A 10,002-nucleotide genomic window follows, 5' to 3' on the forward strand; every position below is an offset into this window, starting at 1 on the left:
GAAAACCTATTATAAATCTCATTATTAAAGATAAATATTTATGTTAAAATTTAAAATAATCTAGTGGTGTGAAGGTTGTATGCTAATGACTTATAAAGTTAGTATAAGCCTAGAAAATAAATTTAGTAAAAGTAACTATAACTACACTAAGTTAATGGATACACAAGATAAAACAATATTAATTGTGACATCAGAAACATAAAACATGGAAGCAGGGAAAGAATAAGAATGTAGAGCATTAGAATACATTCAAACTTAAGTTATTATCAATTTAAAATAGGCTAATAGAAGTTGTTTTATATAAGATTTAAGTTTACCACAAAGCAATAACCTGCATCAGAGCTGAAGAATTCAGCTCCTAAAATTGAAAATATACTAGAAGGTATCAACATATTAGAGAATTCAGAAGAAGAGATAAGCAATCTGGAAGACAGGGTAATGGAAAGCAACCAAGCTGAAGAGCAAAAAGGAAAAAAAGAATAAAAAATGACAATAGGTTAAAGGAACTCAGAAACATCATCAAGTATAATAATATTGGCATACAGGGATTCCAGAGGGAGAAGGGAGGAAGGGGAGGGGACGGAAAATTTATCTGAAAAATTAATAGGTGAAAACTTCCCTAATCTGGTTAAGTAAACAGACATCCCGGGCTAGAAATCACAGAGAACCCCTAGCAAGATGACTACAAGGAGGTACACATGAATACACATAATAATTAAGATGGCAAAAATCACAGAACTTTAAAATCAGCAAGAGAAAATAGTTATGTATATACACACAAAAAGCCCCATAAAGCTAGGGCTGATTTGTCAGCAGAGACTTTGCAATCCAGAAGGGAATAGTATGATATATTCCAAAAAAAATATCATGAAAGGAAATAACCTACAACCTACAACCTACAACCCAGAATACTCTGCCTAGCAAGTTTATCATTCGGAATAGAATGAGAAATAAATAATTTCCTTGATCAAAGAAAGGAGATAAAGAGTTTATCCACAATAACCAGCCTTACAAAAAATGTTAAAGGGAAGTCTTTCAATGCAAAGGCTACAACTAGGAGAAAATTGGAAGAGCAAAAAAATTTACCGGTAAAAGCAAATGTTTTGTAAAATAGTAGATCACTTGTAAACCCAATATGGAGGTTAAAATACAAAAGTAGTAGAAGAGATTATTTCTACAAAAATTAGCCAAAGGATAAGCAAAATTAAAAAAAGGAAAATATGGTATCATGTACCATATTCACAGAGGGAATGAAAATGTAGTGCTTTTAGAATGTGTTTGGGGGCGCCTGGGTGGCGCAGTCGGTTAAGCGTCCGACTTCAGCCAGGTCACGATCTCGCGGTCTGTGAGTTCGAGCCCCGCGTTGGGCTCTGGGCTGATGGCTCAGAGCCTGGAGCTTGTTTCCGATTCTGTGTCTCCCTCTCTCTCTGCCCCTCCACCGTTCATGCTTTGTCTCTCTCTGTCCCAAAAATAAATAAACGTTGGATAGAATGTGTTTGAACTTTCAGTGACCCTCAAATTAAGATAGATTGTTATACACAATGATGCTATAAATAAACCCAATAGTAACTACAAATCAAATACCTGTAATATATACCCAAAAAATTAAGACAAAGAAAGCCATGCTTAACACCAATGAAAGCCATCAAAAACCACAAGGGAAGAAAGCAAGTGGAGAAGCAAACAAACAGAGACAAACTACAGAAAAAAACAGAGAACAAGTAACAGAATGGCCATAAGTACAGATCAATAATTACTTTAAATGTAAATGGACTAAATGATCCAATCAAAAGACAGAGTGACTGAATATGAGATCATGACCTGAGCTGAAATCAAGAGTTGGCTGCTTAGCTGACTGAGCCACCAAATACTCCCACAAAGTGGGTTCAGAGGGAACATACCTCAACATAATTAAGGCCATATATGACAAACTCACAGCTAACATTATGCTCTATGGTGATAAATAGAACTTTTTTTTCCCTAAAATCAGGAAAAAGACAAGAATTTCCACTCTGACCACTTTCACTCAATACAATACTGGAAGTCCTGGCTACAGCAATCAGACAAGGAAAAATAAAGGCATCCAAATTATTAAGGAAGAAGTAAAACTCTGTATTTGCATGTAACATAATACTACACATTGAAAACCCTCAAGACTACACCAAACAAACAAACAAAAAAAACTTTGAGAATTGACAAATCAGTTCAGTGAAGTTGCAGGATATTCAATTAAGACACAGAAATCTGTTGTGTTTTCACAGACTAGAAGAGAGTAGGAGAAAGAGAATTTAAGAAAACAAGTCTATTTACAATTGCATCAAATACAACAAAATGCCTAGGAATAAATTTAGCCAAGGAGGTAAAAGACCTATCTTCTGAAAACGATAAGACACTGATGAAATTAATTTAAGATGACACTAATAAATAGAACGATATTCCGTGCTCATTGACAGGAATGTCAAAACTGGAAGTTTATAACTTACAAAGTCAGATAAAAATACTGCATACAGAATATAGACAATATTACAATAATGTTGTATGGTGATAAGATGGTGACTATGCTTATCGTGGTGAACATTAAGTAACTTATAGCATTGTCAAATCAGTATGTTGTACGCCTAAAATATATGATTGTATTTAATTATACTTCAACAAAAAATCCCAAAAGCCTATAGTAGATACACAATAGGTAAACCAAAAGAATTCTAATCACATCACTGTGGAAAAACCATCAAACAACAAAAGCACAGATCGAGAATAGAGAACAAAAGTATTAAAAGACTGTCATAAATCCATGAACAAAATTACAGTAAGTCCATACCCATCAATAATTACTTAAAAATATTTTTTAATCTTTTTTATTTTTGAGAGAGAGACAGCATGTGAGCAGGGGAAGAGCAGAGAGAGGGAGACACAGAATCCAAAGCAGGCTCCGGGCCCTGAGCTGCCAGCACAGAGCATGACACGGGGCTCGAACTCACAAACTGTGAGATCATGACATGAGCTGAAGTTGAACGCTCAACCAACTGAGCCACCCAGGTGCCCCTATCAATAATTACTTAAAAAGTAAATGGACTAAATTCTCCAATTAAAAGACAGAGTGGCTGAATGAATTTAAAGGGAAAAAAAAAAAAGACCTAACTACGTGCTGCCTGTCAGGGACTACCTCAGCTTTAAGAACATACACAGACTGGAAGTGAAGGGATAGAAAAAGATATTCCATACAAACAGAAAGCAAAGCAAAAGAAAACAGAGATAACTGTTCTTTATCAGGGAAAATTTACTTTAAATCAAAGACCGCATTAAGAGACAAAGTCATCATACAGCGATACAGCGATCAAATAAGAGGGTATAACACTCGTAAGGCTTATGCACCCCAAATCAGTAAGGAGCAATTAAACAGATAGGCAAACATTAACAAGACCAAAAGAGACAAACAATAACACAGTAACAGTAGGGAACTTCGATACTTTATTTTCATCAATGGTAGATTATCCAGAACAAAAACCAATAAGGAAACATTGGACTTACACACTGAGATGAATTAATAGATATTTATAAAACATTCGATCTAAAAACAGAATACACACTTTTCTAAAGTGCACATGAAACATTCTCCAGGATACATCATATATTGAGCAACAAAAAACTCTTATTACATTTAAGGCTGAAATCATAACAAGCAGTTTTCCTGGTTCTAACAGTTTAAAACTTTATTTATAAGAAAAAAACTGGAAACTTCACAGATATGTGGAAATTAAACAACATGATACTACAGAACCCATGGGTCAAAGAAGATATAAAAAAAAATAAAAAGCAACTCTATACCTCATCAAACTGGGGGTGGGGGGAAAGAATATAGAAGTCTGAAGTTAGTAGAAGCAAGGTTATAACAAAGACCAGAGCAGAAACGAATAAAATAGGGACAAAAAAGACAATAGAGAAGATGAAACGAAGAGCTGGTTTTTGAAAAGACTGACAAACCTTTATGTAGTTTCATCAAGAAAAATAGAAGAATCAAATAAATCAGAAATGAAAGAGGAGAGGGGCACATGGGTGGCTCAGTTAGTTAAGCATCCAACTTCAGCTCAGGCCATGATCTCGCAGTCTGTGAGTCTGAGCCCATGTCAGGCTCTGTGTTGACAGCTCAAAGCCTGGAGCCTGCTTTGAGTTCTGGGTCTCCCTCTTGCACTCTGTCTCTCTCTCAAAAATAAGCAATAAATTTTTTTTTAAATAAAAAAAGAAATGAAAGAGGATAGGTTACAACCAATACTAGAGAAATACAAAGGATCATAAGAGACTACTAGGAACAATTATGGAACAAAAAATGAAAAATGTTGGAGAAAGATTAATTCTAATAATATACAACCTACAAAGAATGAATCATGAAGAAATAGGAAATCTGAACAGAGTAAGGAGATTTCATCAGTGATCAACAGTCTTCCAAGAATCCAAAGGCCATGAGATTAGTTTGATTGGTGAATTCTATCAAACATTTAAGGAAAATTAATACCAAGTCTTCTCAAACTATTCCAAAAAATTCAAGAGGAGGGACCACTTCCAAACTCATTCTATGAGACCAGCATTACCTTGATAACAAAACCAGACAACAATACCACAAGAAAATAAAATTACAGGTCAATATCCCTAGTGAATATAAATGCAAAAATGCAAAAGTCTTCTGGAGCACCTGGCTGGCTCACTTGGAAAAGCATGTAACTCTTGATCTCAGGTTCATGAGTTTAAGCCCCATGTTGGGTGTAGAGATTACTATAAAAAAATAAAAAGACTTAAAAAAAGAGAACAAAGTATACGCATATTGAATTTAACAGTACATTAAAAAGATCATACATGATAATAAAGTGAAATTTATCCCAGAAAGGCAAGACAGTTCACTGTTCACAAATCAGTTTGATATACCATGTTAACACAATGAAATATAAAATTATAGGATCATTTTAAGAGATGCAGAAAAAGAACTGGACCAAGTTCAATATGCATGTATGATAAAAACACTCAACAAGTGGGTATAAAGTACCTCCACCTAATAAACTCCACATATGACACATTCACAGTTAACATCATATTAATGGTGAAAAGCTGACAGGTTTTCCTCTAAGAACAGGAAAAAACAAGATACCCACTCTTAACACTTTTATTCAACATGCTATTAGAAATCCTAGGCAGAGCAATTAGACAAGAAACAAAATGCATCAAAATCAAAAAGGAAGAATTAAAACTATCATTATTTGCATATGGCATGATAATCTATATAGAAAACCCTGAAGACTTTACCAAAACCTGTTAGAACTAATTGACAAATTTAATAAAGTTGCAGGATTCAAAAAATCAACCCACAAAAATCTGTTTCATTTTTTTTTTTTACATAATAATCAACTATCAGACTAAGAAAATAATCTCACCTACAACTGCATCAAAAAGAATGAAATACCTTAGCAACAAATTTAACTAAGCAGGGTGGGAGGTGGGAACTGTAAGGTATTGATATAGTAATGAATATAGTAAATTAAAGAAAACAAAAATAATGGAAAGATAGCTCATGGTCACGGACTGAATAATCAATATTGTTAAAATATACATAGTACCCAAAGAAAACTACAGACTGAATATAATCTCTATCCAAACTCCAATGGCACTCATAAAATTAGCATAAACCATTCTAAAACTTCTAAGGAACCACGTAAGTCCCCAAACAGTCAAAGCAATCTTGAGAAAGAAGATCAAAGCTAAAGGTATCATGTTTCCTTATTTCAAAATGTATTACAGCTATAGTGATCAAAAAAGTATTGTGAAAGGCCTAAAAAAAACCATGAAGATCCATTTGACAGAATAGAGAGCCCAGAAATAAACCCACATGTACATGGTTGGTTAATTTAGGGTAAAGGAGGCAATAATATACAATAAAGAAATGACAGCTTCCTCAATAAATGGTGTTGGGAAAACTGGGCTGCCACATGGAAAAGAATAAAACTGAACCACTCTCTTATGCCATATGCAAACTAACTCAGGATGGATGAAATATTTCAAGACCTGAAACCATAAACTTCCTAGAAGAAAACTGGCAGCAAGTTGCTTAACTTTGGTCTTGCCAATTATGTTTGGATTTGACACCAAAAGCAAGATAACAAAATCCAAAGTTAACAAATGAGACTATATCAAACTAAAAAGCTCTGCACAGCAAAGAAAACAACCAACATTGATAAGGCAACCTGTGGCATGGGTGAGAATGTTTGCAAACTATTTATCTAATAAAAGATTTACTATCCAAAATACATGAAGAATTCATACAACTCAATAGCAAAAACCAAACAATCTCATTAAAATAAGGCAGAGGATATAGAGAGCTGTTTTTCCAAAGAACACATACAGATATCCAAGGAACATGTAAAGGTGTTCAACATCGCTCATGATCAGGGAGAAAGAAGTAAATCAAAACCAAAATGATGTATCACTTCATACCTTTTAGAATAGTTATTATCAATGCACCTGGGTGGCTCAGTTAGTTGAGCATCTGACCCTTGGTCTTGGCTCAGGTCATGATCTCACAGTTCATGGGTTCGAGCCCAGCATCAGGCTCTGTGCTAGCAGTGTGGAGCCTGCTTGGGATTCTCTCTCTTCCTCTGGCCCTCCCCCACTCATGCTTGTACTCTCTCTTAAAAGTAAACTTAAGAAAAAAAAAAAAAGAATGGCTATTATCAGAAAGAAAAGAAAGAATGACCAAGATGGTGACATTAAACATTGCTTATTTCACTCCCATTCACAAAACAAACAATTAACAACTATTCTTGGACAAGACACTATTGAGAGAATTCTAAAACTAAGGATGGAGACTGAAGCACCCAAGTAGTCCTAACCAGTAGTTTAGTTTTGCTCATCACCTGAATCAAGCCCATGGTACACTCAGAGCAGGGAATTCTTGGGGGTGCAGGTCTGCCTATTTTGGATCTGCAAATTTTCCAGGCCTGCCTCCTGGTCTTCTCTTGCCCATCTAAGGTGAGCACAGTCATTGCCCCAGCCACTGATGAGTGAAGATCTCAGCCCCACCACACCAGAACCCTACAGGAACAAATGTAAAGCTATATATCCAGAAATATTTGAGCAAAGTCTGGCAACCAGAGCTGATAGTCTACAGAATAAGCCACTGGCCTTAGTAAGCCAGAGAACTTGAAGCCTCTATCAGCCACCACCAAGACAACAAAGAGTCTTACCTGCCTCCGAGCTGGTTCTTCTACTGCATCCATGCAGAAAAACTAACGGCTTCCCCAATTGACAGAGCACAACTGTTGGTCCTGTCTGCCCAGCGACTTTAATACACAGTCTTTTTTGATTAGTATCAACAAATAATACATTGGGTGGGCCCTGGGCCCAGTCCTGCTACCCTCCCTAAAACAGAGAAGCTGATTCATAACTCCATAGACTGCTGCAAATAGTACCCAGTCTGACTGTATAGTAAGTCTGACAAGAAAAACTCAGAAAATTCATAGTTCCTCCTAGAACTTCACCTTAGGCAGGAAAGCAAACCAGCAGTCCTACTCAACTCCTTTCAGCTTGCATCATGTCCTCTCCTTCTGATTCAAAGCATTGACCTTGATAGCAAGCCCTACCTGCCCAAAGACATGACCAGCAGACACATCCACACATCTGATCTGAGCTGACTGATGGAAAATGGTCTCTGCCAAACAAATCTGTAAAGTCTAATAAAGGAGGCCACTTACTCAAATGTGCAGATACTAGGGTAAAAAAATGTAGCATCATAAAAAATGTGGTAAACATGACACCATCAGAGGAAACTAATAAAGCTCCAATAATTTATCCTAAAGAAATGGAGAACTATAAACCATCCAACATATAATTCTTAATAATTCTCTTTAAGTATTTTAGTGAACTATAACAACACACAAAGAACTAAACGAAAATAGGAAAACAATGCATGAACAAAATGAGAAGCTCAATGAAGAAATCATAACCATCAAAAAACCTAAAACCAAACAAATTCTAGAGCTGAAAAATACAATGATTGCACTGAAGCAGTCAATAAAGAACTTCAAAACAGACTCAACCATTTAGAAGAAACAATCAGTTACCTTCAAGACAAGAAATCTGGCATTATCCAGTCAGTGGAACAACAATAACAAGAATGAAATGAATGAAAAAGATAGAAGAAAATCTATAGAAATAATACAGCATCATCAAAAGAAACAATATTGTGATTATGTCAATTCCAGAAGGAAAAAGAGAAAGAGATTGGGACAGCAAATATATTTAAAGTATATATAACAAGGCGATGGCTGGCTTAGTTGGTAGAACAGGTGACTCTCGATTTCAGGGTTCTGAGTTTGAGCCCAATATTGGGTGTAGAGATTACTAAAAAAATAAAATAAATTTTAGAGTATGTTCATACTATAATGGGTGGAAACTTCCCAAAACTCAGGCAAGAAATGGACATCCAATCCATGAGGCCAAAGGACCCCAAAGAGATTGAAATGAATAGGGCTACACTAGGACACAATATAACTAAACGTTCTAAGACAAAGAAATAATTTTTGAAAGCATCAGAAGAAAAGCAAGACATTACATACCAGGTAACTCCCATAATATTATTAGATTTCTAAGAAAAATATTTCAGACCAGGAGAGAATGTGATGATATGTTCCAAATATTCAAACAGAAACCTGTCAGGGACATCTGAGTGGCTCAGTCAGTTGAGCTTCTGACTGTGGCTCAGGTCATGATCTCATGGTTCATGAGCTTGAGGCATGCTTTGGGTGAGCTCCAGCCCCACAGTGGGTGAGCCCAAGGCCTATTTCTAGTGAACATGAGCCCCATCTTGGGTAAAAAACATGAACCTCGCTTCAGGAAAGCCCCACTTCTCTCTCTCTCTCTCTCTCTCTCTCTCTCTCTCTCTCTCTGTGTGTGTGCCCCTTGTGGGATTCTCTCTCTCTCTCTCTCTGCCCCTCACTCATTTGTGCCCTGTCTCAAAAAAAAAAAAAAGCCTGTCAAACAAGAAGGCTACACCTGGTAAAGCAATCCTTGAAAAATGAAGGAGAGATGAAGACTTTCCTGAGCAAACACACACTAAGGGAATTCATCGCTACTAGACCTGCCCTCTAAGGAATGATGCAGGCAGTTCTTTGAGTGTAAGTAAAAGGACACTAGTTAACATCCTAAAATGTAAAACAAGTATTGAAAATCTCACTGGTAGGGGCGCCTGGGTGGCTCAGTCGGTTGAGCTTCTGACTTCGGCTCAGGTCATGATCTCACGGTTCGTGGGTTCGAGCCCCACGTCAGGCTCTGTGCTGACAGCTCAGAGCCTGGAGCTTGTTTCGGATTCTGTGTCTCCCTCTCTCTCTGACCCTCCCCCATTCATGCTCTGTCTCTCTCTGTCTCAAAAATAAATAAACATTAAAAAAAATTTTTTTTAAAAAAAGAAAATCTCACTGGTAATGGTAAATACACAGTCAAAATTAGATGCTGGAATATGGTAATGATACTGCATTATTCACTTACAACTCTAGTTTAGAAGTTAAAAATAAGCAGTAAAAACAAAACCTAACTACAATTTATTATGAGCTACACAATATAAAAATATGGAAAGAGTAACATCAATAACCTGGAATGTGAGGGAAAGAAGTAAAAGTATAAAGTTTAGAAATGCTATCAAAGTTGTTGTTAGTTAAAAATGAGATGTTATAATTTTAAGATATTTTATGTAAACTTCATGGTAACCAGGTAACCATAAGGAAAAGCTCTATAGTGATTACACACACACACACACATACACACAAAACATGATTGAGAAGTCAAAGTACACTGATACCAAAAGACATGAAATCACACAAAAAACAGTAGGATACAAAACAATGAAAATGGGCCAGTTCCCGTAGTATAGTGGTTGTCACGTTCACCTCAGCAAACAGTGTAAATGGATCTACGTAACACTCAGAAAATAATGAACAAAATAGCAAAAGTCCTATGTATCAA

The 10,002-nt window shown here is 36.1% G+C and overlaps 1 non-coding gene across 1 annotated transcript; it reads left to right on the forward strand.

Moving 5' to 3' along the window:
- Positions 1-9,227: 9,227 nt before the first annotated feature.
- On the forward strand, positions 9,228-9,312 carry TRNAR-UCG. Its single transcript has one exon. It is a non-coding gene; the product is annotated as a tRNA-Arg (tRNA).
- Positions 9,313-10,002: the final 690 nt, after the last annotated feature.

This window comes from Prionailurus bengalensis, chromosome A1 (genome assembly GCF_016509475.1).
Source record: "Prionailurus bengalensis isolate Pbe53 chromosome A1, Fcat_Pben_1.1_paternal_pri, whole genome shotgun sequence".
In the NCBI taxonomy this organism is placed as follows: Eukaryota; Metazoa; Chordata; class Mammalia; order Carnivora; family Felidae; genus Prionailurus; species Prionailurus bengalensis.